The 18,077-nt window shown below is 46.7% G+C and overlaps 1 protein-coding gene across 4 annotated transcripts in view; it reads left to right on the top strand.

Moving 5' to 3' along the window:
• The window catches only part of SULF1 (sulfatase 1), a 189,997-nt gene that overhangs the window by 59,782 nt on the left and 112,138 nt on the right, over window positions 1–18,077 (top strand). The window contains exon 2 of one of the 4 annotated variants that reach the window (XM_075353198.1): window positions 8,268–8,354. The exons of the other annotated variants lie outside the window; for them this stretch is intronic. The gene's annotated coding sequence lies outside the window, so the exon portion shown is untranslated. The remainder of the gene's footprint in view (window positions 1–8,267; window positions 8,355–18,077) is intronic. 4 annotated transcript variants of the gene reach the window in all.

Genomic DNA, 18,077 nt, shown 5'->3' on the forward strand with positions numbered 1-18,077 from the left:
GGCACAGCAGTTTGTGACCGGGGTGGTTGTTAAGTTCAACCAGCAGGACGGATATGGATTCATCCGAGAAGTCGAGACCGGGGATGATTACTTTTATAATAGAGTTCATCTCGACGTGGAAGGACTGCCCAAGCGACTCCATACTTTGTGGCCGGGCGAGAAAGTCCAGTTCCTGCCGGACGCAGGTAGCCGCGGCCTGTTTGCTGTTTGTGTCTCCCGCATGCCAACCACCCGGGAAGCGGAGCAGTGGCAGGAGGAGATTGAGTGGGAGGAGCAGCAAGAGCGGCGCCGGAGCCATGCCAGATCGCTCCCGCCCGCGCCCTCTCAACCCCGGCGTGTCATGGCTGCTGTCCCGGAAACAGCGACTGCATCGGCCCCTGACCCGGAGAAGGTTCCAACCGTGGTAGCGATAACGCAAAATGTTACAAACAAGCCGGTCATCATGCTGGACGCACCACCGCCATCTCGGGCAGAGACACCATCACCCCCAAGAGGAGCTGCAGCAGCTGCACCGGCGGAGCCGCCTTTCGCCCCTGTGTCTTTCAGGCGAATCCGCCGCCAGCCGGGACAATCTCTGGGGGCCTATATCCAGGCTCAAGCGGAAGAATGGAAGCGAGCCTGGCCCCCAGAGTAAGTTGTTAACTTCAGCACCTTCAAAGACCGGTGTTGTTCCAGACCGGCAGAAAGTTCCATTGTTGTTGAAAAGTTTTACGGGCCCGTTGCCCTCCAGCAAAGACCGGGAGCGCTTTTGAAGCCTCCGGGCACCTCCAGCAAAGACCGGGAGCGCTTTTGAAGCCTCCGGGCACCTTCAGCAAAGACCGGGAGCGCTATTGAAGCCTCCGGGCGCCCATCTAAGACCGGGAGCGCTGTTGAGCCTCCGGGCGCTATCCAGAGACCGGGAGCGCTGCTGCGCCATTAAGCGCCCCTAAAGACCGGGAGTGCCGCTGAACTGGTGCCGCTGTTGAGGACTGACCCAAAAGGTTTTTATGTGTCAATATGTTTAAAGTTTTAGAGCCTTGCCGGGAGGCTCGGATTTTAAGAGGGGAGGCATGTAGTGGGTGGGCCTACCCCCTACTAGTTTAGCATAGTTACCCGGCATTGTGATTATTAAAAGTGTTGATTTTTATTATTGTATATGATGTGTTAGGGCACCCCCCTAGTGGCCGGGTGGGACGGCTGTTGCCACCGGGGAGGAGGAGTCGGCCAGATATCTAGGCAAGGTCTGAATGTGTGTGGAGAGAGAGGATCCGGGGCAGCGGAGAGTGCACATCTGCAGCGGCAAGTGTGATTGTGTGAGCGGACCATCAAGGGACACCGGAGATAAGGAGGTGAACGCAACCTCAAAGCCTATTCTGCCGGTGTGGGTCCGGTGTATGCTTGGCTGAAGAGTGGAAGCCCGTAGGAAGTGGAGTACTTTGGGCATATTCCCACAAGAGGGTGCGTTTGGACAGGGTGTCCCCAGCTCCACTAATATTGCCGGAATCTGCTGCCCGGAGTGTTTTATCTTTGAGAATAAATGTCGTTTTTATTGCATCTGGACTTTTGCCTGCAGCCTTTTTGTGCATCGGCCGATGAAGACAGCGACATACACTCTCTCAACATTAAAGAAGTGATGAAGCCAGGGATGTGCCTTGAATACAGTGCTGCCACGACTACACAGCCAGAGGCCTCCCTGACCTGTCACTTCACTTGGACAACCCCTACTCATTCCCCTTGTTCGCCCTTGTAAAAATCAGCGATGTCTGTCTGAAGCCACGATTCTGGGGCCCACGTGACATTGACACATGAGCCCCGGAACCAATCCGTGCCATCCTCCTTTTCTCCACCTTTGGATGTTTTGACCCGGAAGTCAGGGCAGCGCTCACATTCTGGTCAAATATCTGAAGGCTGGGAGACCGATGCCAGGAGTTTATTGCTTGTGGGGCTTGTGTGTCATAACAATGTTACATGGGCCCTGCCAACACTGCTTCAGACATAACTGGAATGGCACCAGCACTGGAGGGGGAGTATACGTTTATTTTTATGGGATTGCACAAGGGAAATAAGTGGTTGTCCAAGTACTGAACTAACCCCCCCCCCCCCCACACACACTTTAATTGTCGATACAACATTAGTTGTTGTGTTTGGAGGAAGCTTTCAGCTTTTCAGACAGCAATGTTGCCCTGTAGTTCTCAAGGACAATATTAATGCATATCCAAATGTTAGGCTGAGATATGTTGCATCTTTTATTTTACACTTCTTTTCACAATTGCTAGACGTTTTCTTCCATGCAAATGGCATACTTACAGCCCATCAGGAACTGACAAGTGTCCCTCCCCTCAAAATGTTCACTAAGGGGTTAACAAATTCTATCCTTTTTGTGGGTCAGTGAGTAGGGTTATCCTGGCATTTCTGGACTGCTGACCAATCTTTCAAAAACCATTTTGGATTTCTTTTAGCTTGAGGTAATAGTTATTAAAGGAGTTGTCCAGTTGAAATCCATAAGTCTGCAGATCCTCTGTCACTGACTGTAAACTTGTCAATCCTCACAGTGTGTGCCATGAGGATTTGGTTTCAGAGCTGGGAACAGCAGTCACTTGGCCTCGATAATGCAATATTCAGACTCCCAGCCAGAATCCAACTAGAGGGGTGCAACCTCACTCAATACACTTGCATTGAACGACTCCACGTGCCTCTAGTATGATTATCGCTAGGAGTCTGCATACACTTGGCTACGTGACCGCCGTCCCCGGCTCTGAAATTAGAGAATCCACACAGTGCACAGTGCGTGTAGTCCCACAGTTTAAGGAGGAAAAAGGCGAAGGTGCATCAAGGTCAACCAATTCTTACATGTGTTTGCAGAGGAAGGCAAAAACTCACAAGGGAGATTTTATTTAACCATATTATGGAAAATATACCTTTCCGGTTTTATAAACTTCCATAAGACGCAATAAATCACTCATCTTCACCGAAGAATCTTTTCTTTATTAAGTCTATCCCCTATTTTAATTTCAGAGCTATCTGCTCCTTTTACAAATAAGACTTTAAAGTCTATAGAGTCTACAGTCTGTACACTCTTGTCATATATAAAAAAAGTGGCTGAAACGCGTGTAGACTTGTTAATAAAAGAAACCCCTCTTCGATAACGACATTTGGGTTAGTGCTCCTTGTGCTTTGCTTTTTTGTGTTACTGTTCATTTGAAGAATCTATTGCTTTTCATTATCCGGTGTAGCACTTCAGTCATACCAGCTCACAGGAAAAAGACATCTTCTAGCAAATCACGGGTGTTACACTGCCCGCATGCGGACCACATGGATGTAGTGTGGATGCGGTCCCGTGTGACACGCGCCGGAGAAAACTCACGTCAGAGAAAAAAATAAATCTTTACTCCCCTTCTCCTGCCCTCCTGTGTCTGCCGCTGCTGTCACTTGCTGCCGACCGCCGCTCATTATGCTCATTTAATATTCACTTCACTGTGGGCAGCTGCGGGGAGTCGGCAGGACCAGAGACCGCAGATCAGCACCACGGACAGTAACGCCAGGGACAGGTGAGTTGAAAGTTTTTGTTCTCCGTGTGTTATCACGGAGAACACACATAGTGCCATAAACACTGCTCACGGAGGGGAAAACTCACCTTTTACACATCCGTGTAACGTGCATGATTTTCACGGACGTGTGAAGGGGGCCTTAGAGTGGCTGGTTATCAAGGTAGAGAGCATGCACCTGTGGCGCCCTGGACAAGCCAGGTCGTCACAGGTACTGCAACAACACACCCCACACCCCGAGATAGGCACATCAGTCACACACAAATCCTTGTTGCCTCCCTCCAGGGGCTGATGTCCACACCAGGTGGGGTAGAGCCAGGCGGTTGGCCCCACCCACCGAGGAGTTCAGTCCTGGAGGCGGGAAAGGAAGTCAGTTAAGCTCGGGCAGCGCTCGAGTGAAGTTCAGTTCAGTTAAGGGGAGTGAAAGTGAAGGAGCAAGAAGTGGTAGTTGAGGAGAAAGAGCAGACTGACCGTGTCCGGGTACGTGGCCTGGGCACCAAGAGCAAGGTTGGCAGACGGTGGTGGCCGTCTGCAGGAGAAGCCGATCGATTACCGAACCGTGGAGCGAAGAGAAGCCAGCACAAACCGGCAGGGCCTACGGACCCCGACCAGGCTTGGAGTCGCCGTTAAACCAGTCAAATCCGTTAGCGACTGGAACCTCCGGGGTTTCCTAGCAGCAAAGACCCGATAGAAGGCAACCGTCCAAACCGAGAAAGGGAAATACAGCTACTGCCACAGCTAGAATTCCCAGGGCCCGAGCCTGCGGGCAAAAGGGGCTCCTCTGGCACACATCCAAGCTGGGGAGCGGGTTACCGGTGGGAAGCCATCGGGACCGAAGGTGCAGGGAAAGGCAGCCACCACCACCCGTCCGGGAGTAACCACCGCAGCCAGCTGCGGGACCCGTCCATCCAGCCGTTTGTTTTACCGGAGACTCTGTATTCATCATTGGCTGAGTGAGTCACCGCACCGCGCTGCCCCCGCGACCCTGCACCTCGCCAACCCTGCCTCCCCCGACACCTAATCGGGCCCCGGGACCACCAAATCCCCCTACCCATGGAGGGGAGAGAAGCATCTCGGCTGCTCCTTGTCATCGCTCCCGGGATTCCCGTCCAGAGCCGTGGGTGGCGTCACGGACCAACTCCCCAAACCCAAAACCACCCCTTTCACTCACGGGCGAGGAGCGCCGCTCGAGTCCCCGGATCCGGCCCACCGCTCAAGCAGCGGCGAGCAAGCAGCAGCCCAGAGCCGGACCCGAGCGCGGTGAGCGCAGCGGCCCCCCTCCCCGCCCGCGACACACCGCTAGCAGTTTTTATGATTTATAGCCTGCTGGCAGCACTTTGTAGCTGGCTGGATTGCTGGATCTGACCAGCCTCTGTGCCCCTGTGCTTCTCCTATGCGGAGAGTTCATGTCACTGGTCTGAAAAGTCTGTTTACAAATAGGAAGCTAAGGGCAAGGATCTGTGGTTCCTGAAGATAAAACAGTTAGAATAACCCTTTAATTGTACACTGCCATTAGTTCAGGGAACACACCTTTATAATGATGCAGTGGGAGTTTATTCCAACCAAGCACAGCCACTTGATGCACCCTTGACATGGGCCATGCAGTTTAATGCACCTTCTCACATACTTGTTTTGTCACTATGTGCTGCAAGTGTGAGATCGGGTGCCACTCGGTAAGACTGATGCTGCAATCTTTGACCCCAGGGGTATGGACACAGACTGTCACTGAAAACAGGAACAGCAGCCGCAATCGGTGTCATAGATTCAGCTGGTATGGATGGATGGGGTAGCAGCGGCCGATGAAGATACGTGCGGCAGCTGGTACCGTGGTAGGCGGCTGGCATAAATATTTGCAGGAGCAAATATCATGGTAGCCGGCAGACGTGGATGGTAATGGCAGCAGCAGCAGATTAGAAGTACACTGAAATATAAATACGAATCAGCAGCAGAATATGGCTCCATAACAGCAGCAGCGACAGCAGCACCGAAGACCTGAGAACTAGCAACGTAACTAACTCATTGTCCAGGCACCAACCTTAAGTTGAAGGTGCCTTAAATACATTAAGCCTCACAGCTGGCCTGAGAGGCATGTCCAGGTCAGAGCGCACTGGCCTTTAAGAAAGGGGTCGTGTCCGTGCACCCTTTGTGCAGTCTCAGGAAGCCTGTATGGTGTGTGCAGGCTCTAGGAAACAGCAGCATGGACCGGGGCTGAGGCAGAGGGAAGCTGAGAAGGACTGCGTCCCCGCCGGGGGAGTAGGGCACAATAGCGCAGGGACGCTGGTATGGGCTGGTATGTTACAGCGCTGAACTGCTCATACCCATAAAGAGTGCCTTGCGCAGCTGTGCTTGGTTTGAACAGTTAAGTGGGCTTTACACGCTACGATATTGCTAGCTATTTCGTACGCAAAAGCACCCGCCCCCGTCGTGCATGCGATTTCGTGTGATCGCTGCCGCAGAGAACATTATCGCTACAGCAGCATCACACGCACTTGCCTGGTCGTCGTCGTCGCTGTGACTGTCGAACAATCCCTCCCTCAATGGGGAGGGACGTTCGGCATCACAGCGACGTCACCACGACGTCACTAAGCGGCCAGCCAATCAAAGCAGAGGGGCGGAGATGAGCGGGACGTAACATCCCGCCCACCTCCTTCCTTCCGCATTGCCGGCGGCAGGTAAGGAGACGTTCCTCGCTCCTGCGGTGTCACACACAGTGATGTGTGCTGCCGCAGGAGCGATGAACCACATCGATAATCAACCATTACCAATTTTTGGTTTTGGGACGACCTCTCCATGGTGAACGATTTTCACCATTTTGGAGGTCGCTTAAGGTTGCTGGTAAGTGTCACACGCTGCGATATCATTAATGACGCCGGATGAGCGTCACTAACGTGACCCCGATGATAAAACATTAACGATATCGTAGCGTGTAAATGTGGCGCCCTGGACAAGCCAGGTTGTCACAGGTACTACACCAACACACCCCACACGCCGGTTAGGCACACCGAAGCCAAACACAAAATTCTTGTTGCCTTCCTCCAGGGGCTGATGTCCACACCAGAGGGTGGGCCAGGCGGTTGGTCCCGCCCACCGAGGAGTTCACAGTCCTGGAGGCGGGAAAAGGAGTGAGGACAGAGAGTTTAAAGTTGAGGAGGAAGGAAGTAAAGTGGTAGAGGAGCAGTCTGAAGGCGTCCAGGTGTGTGGCCTGGATGGAAAAGCAAGGTTGGCAGACGGTGGTGACCGTCTGCAGGAGAGGCCGATTGGAGCGAACTGTAAGGACCGTGGACGGGCGGTGGCCCGGCGGTACCGGATCGGAGAGCAAAGAAGCCAGCACCATCCGGCAGGGCTTACGGACCCCGACCAGGCTAGGAGTCGCCATTAAACTGGTCAAATCCGTTAGCGAAGGGAACCTCCAGGGTTTTCCAGCAGTCAAGACCCGATTTGAAGGCAACAGCTGACACCGTAGAGGGAAACAGTCACCGCCAAGGCTACAGTTCCCAGGGCCAGAGCCTGCGGCCAAAAGGGGCTCCCTCAGCATCCATCACAAGCTGGGGAGCGGGTTACCGGTGGGAAGCCATTGGAACTGTAAAACACAACATAGGTGTGGGGAAAGGCAGTCACCATCAACCTGCCGGGAGGAGAAACACCGCAGCCGTCTGTGGGACCCGTCCATCCAGCCGTTTGTTTGACCAGAGACTCCATGTGAATTACTGGCTGAGTGAGTACCACCGTGCCGTGCGGCACAGCGCTGCCCCCGCGACCCTGCACCTCACCAGGCCCCGTAACTTGCCTGCCATCCATCCCTACCTACCCCTCACCGGGCCCCGGGACAACCAATCCCCCTACCCATGGAGAGGAGAAAACAACATCCAAGCTGCTCCCTGTCACCGCTCCCGGGATCCCCGTCCAGAGCAGCGGTGGTGTCACAACCTCACCACAGCCGTGGGTGGCGTCACGGACAATCAATCCCCAAAACCATTCCCCCTTTTCACTCACGGGCGAGGAACGCCGCTCGAGTCCCTGGGATCCGGCCCACCGCTCGAGCCACCACCGAGCAGCAGCAGCCGGACCCGAGCAGTGGGTGAGCGCAGCGTCCCCTCCTCCGCCCGCGACATAAAGCCCCCTTAATTTTGTGCTGACAGACATCCATAAATGTCTATTATATTTTTTGTTAGGCATTACCCGGTATCCTTTTATACTCCAACATTATTTCTACTCTGTACACAATTAATCCAACACTTCTGTGCGTGATTTCATCATGTTTTCAGTCTCCTTTAAAATTTTAATATCATTATAGATTTTCAATTAATTCTACATTGTGTTTTCTCTTGTTCTAATTTAGCACCATTTGATTCAGCTTACCTTTACATCCCCATTACATGTCTTTACTGTATATTTCAGGTAACTGCTAGAACAGAATTTGATTGTTATTGTAGACCTCAGCCCCCACTTCAAGAGTCTGAAAACAAAAGTGTCAACCCAAATTCTTTCCCTGTCTTTGTTAAATTAAATGCCAAAACCTGTGGGCTGCTAATTAATGTGCACTTTCTAGTTCCTGACACTGTTGTGTATACTGTAAACATGTTCCAAGTGAAAAGTTGTGTTTGGAGAACCCCAGGGTCTACTTAGGACGACATAATGAACTGGTGACATGCTCAGTTAACATGTGGCTTACCAGTGTAGATAATGCTGCATGTCGCTATATACATTCTTTTACTTCTGAATTCTTGGCTTTGATCCTTCCAGGCTCCGTGGAAGGAAGGAAAAAAACAAATGTGGGCACATTCAGCTATAAGAAACATGTTGAAGCCATTCGACATACGGCAATCTCAGGTGATTTTTTTTTTTTTTTTTAATTGTCTCCTCTTTTTGCATGAATGGGGCTGAGGTTTTGCACAGGCATGACCCATGTGTCCAATGACCCTATACATTGATATGTAAGTGGCACATTACATCTCGGCTCCTTCCAATATCTCCTATAATTACTAATGCCCATATTGCCACTTTGAATCTGGAATTATTTTGAAAATTCACAATTACTTATTATGTAGATACATATTAACAATGGCAAACCGTGATGGGGTGAACATTATAATCAAGTGAAATTAGTAGGACAATTGGAAAGGTAAAAAGCTGTGCTTATCTGTTTAGGTTTTCAAGCATTATCCATTGAACAAGACTACACTTTCCACAAGTTGTTTAAACAAATTGTCATACTGGGGTGGCATGGGCCCACCAGTAACATTGACTCTGGGAGCCCACTAATCACCTACATTCACACATTTACTTGTGCTTCTATATAATTTACTGGGTAGTTTATAAATTGAATGATGAGATGCCTCATCGGTCTGTACTGTGAAACAAGTGTATTGTGCTACTGATAATGTTTAGGGGTAAGTGACAATTGGAGAGGGGCCCACCAGAGGATTCTCCTGCCCTCCTGTGGGCCAGTTCATGCCTGTGTTGATTTGATTGGATGTAAATAAATTATTTTGATGTCACTGTTTAAAAATACTGTGTGACATCACTAGATCTCTACAGATGTCACTTTCTATACCCCAAAAAAGCTGTTGGCATGTTCAAGCCTCACTGTAATTGGCATAATTGGAAGAAAATACTAATCCAACTAGCTGTTTTCATTACTGCTTCAGAATTGTAAGTGCTGTTAAAATAAAAACAAAGTGGCTTTTTAATTCCTTTTTTTTAATTTACCAATATAGTTAATAGCATAGAATAATAATGATGCGTGTCCATTTCCATTCACTTTCTAATCTGTTTCCCAATCCACCATAATGGATTAGAAAACAGACTATACATTTCCTGTTCAGAAAGTGCCCACACCTTTTTATGTAGGGGTCAGCTGAATACTCATTTCACCAATAAGCCCCCCCCCCCCACCCATACACGAGACGATAGTAGCATGTTCACACATCAGTTTAATTTGTTTAGGGACCCCCGAAAACTGATTATTGGGGGAGATTTCAATCGGGGACGTCAACTTTTGGACTGATAATCAATTTATTCCCCCACAGATGAGCAGTCACCAAAGATGCCTATTAACTGGCTTTTAGCGGTTACAGGAGTGGTTTGCTGAATCAGCATTCCTGTGTATAGGAAGACAGCTGAGATGACTACCGGCAGAATGATCGCCCAACCTTTTTGCTTACTCAATGTCCATCTAATATCTATAGTGGCTGTTATTTTTTGTCAGGCACCTCTGATGGCTTCTATGTTCCAGGAAACAAAAGGATCAGCTGTTGTAATTCAACATGCCTGAATGTGAACTATCCTGATTGAAGAATTGGGACGCCTCTAAACACATACAATTGTTCGGTGGTATGACTAAAATCATCAGGGTTGACCAATTTTAATATAACGTGATGAAGATATAGAAAAAACAAAAAAAACTGATAATTAAAAATCTAATTGCACTTTGTAATTTCCCATTAAATCTTCACTTTTTTCTCAGTTAAACAGGATTATGAATAGTCTGTAAATGGGAAATTCCTCAGGTTACGACATGGTACTATTTATTTTAGTATAATCTCTCTTGGGCAATAGTGATTCTCACAGACCGGTAAATTCTTTTAACATATCAATATAGAAAATGCAATTCATTTTCTCTAAATGTTCAGCAGTGAGCCAACAATATTAAATATGAAATTACAGTAAAACCTAGACTACATTAAGTCTGCTATATAACATGAGGGTTTAATAAACCTCCGTTTGCCGGCCACATGCGCCGGAGACGGCCAGGAAAGTGAATCGGTGCAGAGACGAGATCACAGATTCCTCTGAAATATGCATTGTTTGAAATGGCCTCTGGTGACCAACATTCATGAATGGCTGATTTTACTGCAGCGACAAATCATCTGTTTTAATTACATCAGCCTACTTTGTGTGACGAGTATATTTTTAGTACAAGATGAGATGTGGCTTTCAAACCTCAGCTCAACATAAATCAAAGATCCAAATATATGGAATTAAAAGATACAACAAAGTAATAATCAGGCAGTTACTTTTTATTTTTCTTGAGAAATGAAAGCTAATTTTATATTTATTTAGTCTTTCTTAAGGCCCCGTCACACTAAGCAACATCGCTAGCAACATCGCTGCTAACGAACAACTTTTGTGACGTAGCAGCGATGTTGCTAGTGATGTCGCTGTGTGTGACATCCAGCAACAACCTGGCCCCTGCTGTGAGGTCGTTGGTTGTTGCTGAATGTCCTGGGCCATTTTTTAGTTGTTGCTGTCCCGCTGTGAAGCACAGATCGCTGTGTGTGACAGCGAGACAGCAACAACTGAATGTGCAGGCAGCAGGAGCCGGCTTCTGCAGAGGCTGGTAACCACAGTAAACATCGGGTAACCAAGAAGCCCTGTCCTTGGTTACCCGATATTTACCTTTGTTACCAGCCTCCGCCGCTCTCACTGTCAGTGCCGGCTCCTGCTCTGTGCACATGTAGCTGCAGGACACATCGGGTTAATTAACCCGATGTGTGCTGTAGCTAGGAGAGCAGGGAGCCAGCGCTCAGTGTGCGCTGCTCCCTGCTCTCTGCACGTGTAGCTCCGTGCGCTGGTAACCAAGGTAAATATCGGGTTGGTTACCCGATATTTACCTTAGTTACCAAGCGCAGCATCTTCCACGCGGCGCTGGGGGCTGGTCACTGGTTGCTGGTGACAGCTCACCAGCAACTCGTGTAGCGACGCTCCAGCGATCCCTGCCAGGTCAGGTTGCTGGTGGGATCGCTGGAGCATCGCAGTGTGACATCTCACCAGCAACCTCCTAGCAACTTACCAGCGATCCCTATCGTTGTTGGGATCACTGGTAAGTTGCTTAGTGTGACTGGACCTTTAGTCCTCATGAGAAGGAGGATTAAAGGTCCTCACTGTAGACCACTGATGGACAGACAGAAATGGGCCCCCATGAAAAAATAGTACAGTACAGACCAACAGTTTGGACACACCTTCTCATTCAAAGAGTTTTCTTTTATTTTCATGACTGAAAATTGTAGATTCACATTGAAGGCATCAAAACGATGAATTAACACATGTGGAATGAAATACTTAACAACAAAGTGTAGTGACCAGAAAAGCCACTACTAATGTGTGTTCTGTATTATCTATGTGATTTACATTTGTGACACCTATTCTCCACCTTGGGAGGAGGTAAATTTAGCGCTGCGCTGCCCTCTACTGCCTTGGTTGGGTATTGCAATTGATTTGAAAGCAAGGAAGTGGCTGTTGGGGGCGGAGCTTGAGGAGGCAGTTAAAAGAAAAAACGGTTAGATGCGGTTGAGTTGCTGTGATGCAGCAGAAAAAGAGACCTCCACTGAGATATGTGGGGAGTGTAATTATCACCCTATTCGGAGTGCCCCGTTTCTGCAACAGAGTACTGAAAAACGCATTTAATCCAATTGATAGTGACATCCATCCTCCCAAGGCCGGGATGGGAAAAACGCTTGAACTAGTCCACTGTGTAAGATCTCTTTATTTATTGCTATGAAATGACTGTGTATTGGAAATGGAAAAACAACTTTGACTAAAGGTTGGCTACAAGATTTCAGTAAAGTTCCTCATTTACGTTTTCACAGAATCCTCGGTGTCTGTCTTCCTTCAGCGGCCTTATACCTGGCAGATATCACCACAACTCAGTCTCCTATCTCTGTTATTTTTCTCTTTATAATTTGCCACCTAACCTAGGGATTTGCTGGAGCCATCGGAGACACCGTGACCTGGACATCCTCTGAGGTAGTAGGCCCAGCTTCTCACAAGGCGGTGCGGCAAATTACAAAAGTGTGAAACCACTGAAAATATGTCTTATTTTCTAGGTTCTTCAAAGTAGCCACCTTTTGCTTTGATTACTACTTTGCACACTCTTGGCATTCTCTTGATGAGCTTCAAGAGGTAGTCACCAGATATGGTTTTCACTTCACAGGTGTGACCTGTCAGGTTTAATAAGTGGGATTTCTTGCCTTATAAATGGGGTTGGGGACTATCACTTGTGTTGTGCAGAAGTCTGGTGGATAGACAGCTGATAGTCCTACTGAATAGACTGTTAGCTTCTTTTTTTTTTCTTGCCATAATACAAACTCTAAGTAAAGAAAAACAAGTGGTCATAATTACTTTAAGAAATGAAGGTCAGTCAGTCCGAAAAATTGGGAAATCTTTGAAAGTGTCCCCAAGTGCAGTGGCAAAAACCATCAAACGCTACAAAGAAACTGGCTCACATAGGACCGCCCCAGGAAAAGAAGACCAAGAGTCACCTCTGCTGCGGAGGATAAGTTTATCCGAGTCCCCAGCCTGAAAAATCGCAGGTTAACAGCAGCTCACATTAGAGACCAGGTCAATGCCACAGAGTTCTAGCAGCAGACACATCTCTAGAACAACTATTAGGAGGAGACTTTGTGCAACAGGCCTTCATGGTAAAATAGCTGCTAGGAAACCACTGCTAAGGACAGGCAACAAGCAGAAGAGACTTGGACCCCAATGATATGTCTGCCCCTGTGTTAGACTAAAGTAGGTCAAACCCATCTATCGATGGGGGTCAGCCAACATTCTAATGTTTCGGATCCTTCTGTCCTCTGGGATGGGATGGGAGGTCCCCATACATATATTTCCTATGGCCAATCCTTTTGTTTTCCCTGAAGAAAAGCCAATCCCAGAGGAACTAACAGTGCCTCATAGAGGATGAGTTTCCCTGTATGCGGGGGTATTGGGAGAAGCAACTTCAGCCAATATGTATTTAATGTGTATGGGGGTTTAAACGGGTTGTACGGTAAACACTAGTAATCACTTATCCATGGTAACGGCGATAACTTATAGATTGAGGTTTTGACTCCTGGGGCCCATAATAGTCGGCAGTATAGGACATGTTTACTACTGTTCGAATGAAGCGGCAGTGTGCATGCTCTTCTACCGCATCACTCATTCTTTAGGGCTTATGGAAATAGCCGAGCACAGTGCTCTGCAGCCCAATAGGAAATAAATGGAGGAACTATAATGAGGGTAAAAGTGCCCCGTTTTTGCAATCAGTGGGGGGATTCGACTGCTGAGGTCCACAATCTGAGTTTTCACTTAACCTGTGGATAGGTGATGACTTCTCTTCACTGGAGAACTCCTCTAGGTTTCATCCACAAGGTCTTCAGGCATATAAAAGTATATTGGACATATTCCATCTGTATAGATAAAGCATTTGTTAACAAATATTATCCTGGAATTATAATCATCAATGTATGCATCAATCACATGTAACTAGGAGCATTTATTTATTTGTTCTGGACCTGATACAATGTTCACCCAGTTCTCAGGTTCAGCCATGGAGTTGTGATATGTAATGGCCCATTTATACTGGGTCGATTATCGTGAATAATTGATCCAGTGAATGTTCGTTTCACAATAATTGCAGTCTTACAATTCTACTGAGCATCTGACAAACGAGCAAATCACTCGGTCATTAGGTGAAACTATCTGTTGCTTTACACAAATGATCATTGTTATTGACTGGACATTGTCCTGTGTACCCAGTACATTTGCTGCCCAGAACAATGGCAGGCTATACTGCAATAGATCGTTCACTATGCATCTGAAGCTGGTTTGGCCTGTGTAAATAGGCTAAGAAATGACTGCCGAATGGCAAGCATGTTGCCAGTCAATAAAAAAATAAATGCAGGCAAGTCTTTGAAAAATCTGAATGATTAACACAATTTATGCTGGTAAACCCTTAGCTATGACCACTGCAAGCATACAGCGGCCATGCAGCATCACTGAGGGAAGAGGGCACAGGAGCTAACCCTCACTCCAGGTAGCATGGTACTGGGTGTGTTACATAGCCATTCTGAATAGAGCTAGATTCTATTAAATCAGTTTAACCTCTTAATTGCCACTGTCAAACACTGCAGCAGCATTTAAAAGTCTGCAAGATGGTAACAATCACTTCTGTTAGCCACCGTCACCTCGATCGGCTTGTGGCTGGTCTTCATAGAAGATAATCTATTATACCTGGCAATACTGCTGTATAAGTGATTAAAGGAGAGGTTCACTACTCTGCAATAGTGGCCACATCCCTTTAAAACATATAGGGAAGGATTTTGTCAAATACCTTGTTCAGCTAATTCAGCATCTGGGCGGTGCTATTGCGGTCCGCTCATTCCCGTTAAGTGAATTCCGGCCCCCCCCCCCCCTGGGTTCCGTGACCTCTAAGATCTGGTGACATCACGTGTTGGGAATGTCAGTTATGCTTTTCCTGCTGTGTGAGGCTCGCTCTTGTGGCCAGGAATGGTTTGGACAGAGACCAGGTGTGTTGAGCAATGGGCATTTCCATTGCTAACTCTCTGCCTATTTGAACCCTGGTCTGCTGGCAGGCTATGCCGGATGTCAGTTGTTCTTTGTTCACCAGCCTGCTTCATCCTGCTCCAGACCACATCTACCCCAGATAAGTGCTTGTCTCTTTATTTGTTGTTTGGTTCTTTTTGCTCTTATCTGAGTGTCATTTGCTGTGGTTGTCAGTTTATTTGCATGCAGGAGTCTTCCCTCTCAGTTGCTTAGCTGGGAAGCTCCCTGCAGCTGTGTTTGGAGTATTGCTCCTATTAGTCCATGTGTTTGTTGCTTCTTGAATTTGTAATGGTTCCTGCTTTCTGTTCATTGGTATGACAAGAGCACCTGGTATAGGACTGAGTTCAGATCTAGCGATCTGAGGGCTTTTTGTACTATCAGGTTTTTGGAATTTTGTAGGGTTTTTCTCTGGCCACCATCAGTCCCTTTCCTATCCTGTCCTATTTAGTCAGTAGGGCCTCACCTTTTGCTAATCCTACCATCTATCTGTGTATTGTGTTTTCCTATATCACCACAGTCTTTGAATGTGGGGGGCTTGCTATTCTTTATCTATTTTCTGAGGCAGAGAGTTATTAATCTTTCCTTCCTTTAGGATCGCTAGTTCTCCGGCTGGGTTCGTGGTGCACAGGATGTTAGTTCACCCCTCGGCTACTTCTAGTGTTGATGGTTAGTAAGGGGATGGCGGCCAGATTAGTTGCCAATGCTCTTGTCACCTTTTTACCAATGATTTATGGTGGTCTTCCATGGTTCCGGATCATAACAGTCACGCCAACTTCCAGTTGACTAGACATCGAGGCCGTCCCTTGTCTTTCTGAGTGACTGGGCTGTGGGCGGTGTTTCACTGTTCGTCACTGCCCAACATCTCACGTGCACTGTCCTTCGTTGCAGAGTGCCACAAGCAGGAGCGATGCTGGGCTGTGATGAGCAGTGAAACACTGTCCACAGCCCAATCACGCAGGAAGACTGGGGCCGGGCTCAGTAATGTCGGGTCAACTGGAAGTTCATATGACCTCACCCAATCTCAGAGGTTCAGAGCCTGGGGGGGGTCACTTCATGGATATGAGTGGACCGTAATAGCGCCTTTCAGACTGAATTGGCTGAATAAGATATTAAGGAAAAGCCTTCCCTATCAGTTTTACAGAGATGTAGCCACTATTGCAGAGTAGTTAACCACTTCAAGTGAGGACCTTAATATTGAAGGCTTATTCTTGAATGGGATTGAGTGTCCGCACTTCATGTTCCAATGTAAATGTTGATTCGCTTCATTATTCTACGAAACGGTTAGGGTCATGGGATTCCAGCCATCAACAATCCTAAGTGGCCATCAATATTTAAGTCTTAAAAATAGACCTTGTATTAAAATACATCAACATTGGGAAAGTTGGCTGCATAAAGTAGCATGAAGTCTTAGACCCATTTGATATTTGTCTAAAACATTGTGCCGCACGCAAAAAGGGACATGTTTGAAGGACAGGCTTAAAATGTGACATAACACTCCAAAGTGCCTCAAAATTTTGACATGAGTGGTAAAAAGAGAGCTAACCAAAAGGCTGTGTAAAGTTTTTAATACAATTGTCTAAAGATTTTCTGTGTAGTGCAAGTTTGCGTCATCTATATATCCAACGGAATTAGTAAATCTGCTCATTATATTTTAGCTTCATATATACAAGAGTTTTGTGTTACATGTACATGGGGATCAGTTCTATTTCATGTACATTTATGAATCATGTGCTGGAATCTGTGAATTCAATCCAAGGTCCAGGGTTTAGTCTTCAATTTCTATGCTCTGTCCTTCTGTCTGTAGACTGGAAATCCTGCCGGAAATTGAACTGGGATTTGTTTCCATTATTTTGGATGTTCTCAAGGCCATACTTAAATCTCCTGTGGTCTAGTCCACAGATAATAATAAACCCATGTCAGCAATTTTCCATTGGACATAAAATCATTGCACCTGGTATTTAGTAATTGCATTTTTAAAATTGTACTTTTAGTTGAAACTTTGTAGTGTCGGGTACACAGAAGTCTCTTACTGTGCTGGAATATTCTCTGTGTTCCTTAGATATACCTTTGCTTAAACCTGTCCCGGAGCTAGAGAATTAGTAGAAAACATCTGAGTTTCTTCTTTTTCCTCTATTGTTACAGATGTTTGAGACAAGTAACCTATTGACTGTATCTAATATAAACGTTTATAAGATACAATTAAGACTTTTTCGAAAGATTTTATCTTGAAAGGCAGAACTTCACATTTTGTAATATTCGAAAGGCTTCATGGTGTAAATCCATCAAATTAATAATTTAGTCGGTCATCAGTATTCTGGGGTTGATCGTGGTGTTTTGTTTTTTTTTTGTTTTCAATTGAAGGGAATAAACCACTTCTGCCAATGGCTTCTCTTTTAGGAAAACAATAAACTGGGAATGGTGAAACCTAAAAAAAAAAAAAATAAAAAATCCTAAAGCTTATTTCTGGGACTGACCAACATTTGAAGTGTAGGTTTGGCTAAATTTACGAAGGCGAAAAATACCTATAGACCTTGTCTCCAATATCTGCACTTAGGTGCTGAAAAAAATAGAAAATGTACTTGGTACCGTATATCTACTGTAAAAAGCCTTTAAAGTAGCTCTGTACGTGTTTTTGTTTTCTGGGGGATTTTTTTTTTTCTTTAGTTTGTGATGACATGATGACCCACTGAGTGTTGCATGCCTTTTTTAGTATTTTTATTTAGTGAAGGGGTCACCAGAATTCCTTATAACTTCAGTGACTCTAAGGTTCTCCACATTTAGAGGGCGGAAGGCAAAAGCTCATATCAAAGATAATGATTGCACAGTGCCTGACACACAATCATTTTGTATGAGATCCTACTTCAGCCTCCTGACTGTATTCTTATATTAGCTTATGGAGGGTGATGGAGGGGAGGATAATCATACCGTTGTGTCCACTGGAGGCAGAGATGGTACTTGTCATGTGTTGCTGAACCGATGCAACCTGGGATTTTTAGCAAAGCATAAAAGAATAAGCAGGATGAAAGCTAGCAAGATCATGGGCTGCACAGAAGAAAACAGGAGTCTGAACTACTTGGAACTAAGTACACAATGTACAAGAGAAGTGGGCAGTGTGACAGATAATCAGGAGGGGGTCCATTTATGGATAAGAAGAAAACTAAGTTCTATTTTATAGGGAACCTGTAATCAGTTTCATAGTGCTCGAACCGTTGGAAGCATGAATCA

The sequence above is a fragment of the Anomaloglossus baeobatrachus genome, chromosome 6 (genome assembly GCF_048569485.1).
Source record: "Anomaloglossus baeobatrachus isolate aAnoBae1 chromosome 6, aAnoBae1.hap1, whole genome shotgun sequence".
In the NCBI taxonomy this organism is placed as follows: Eukaryota; Metazoa; Chordata; class Amphibia; order Anura; family Aromobatidae; genus Anomaloglossus; species Anomaloglossus baeobatrachus.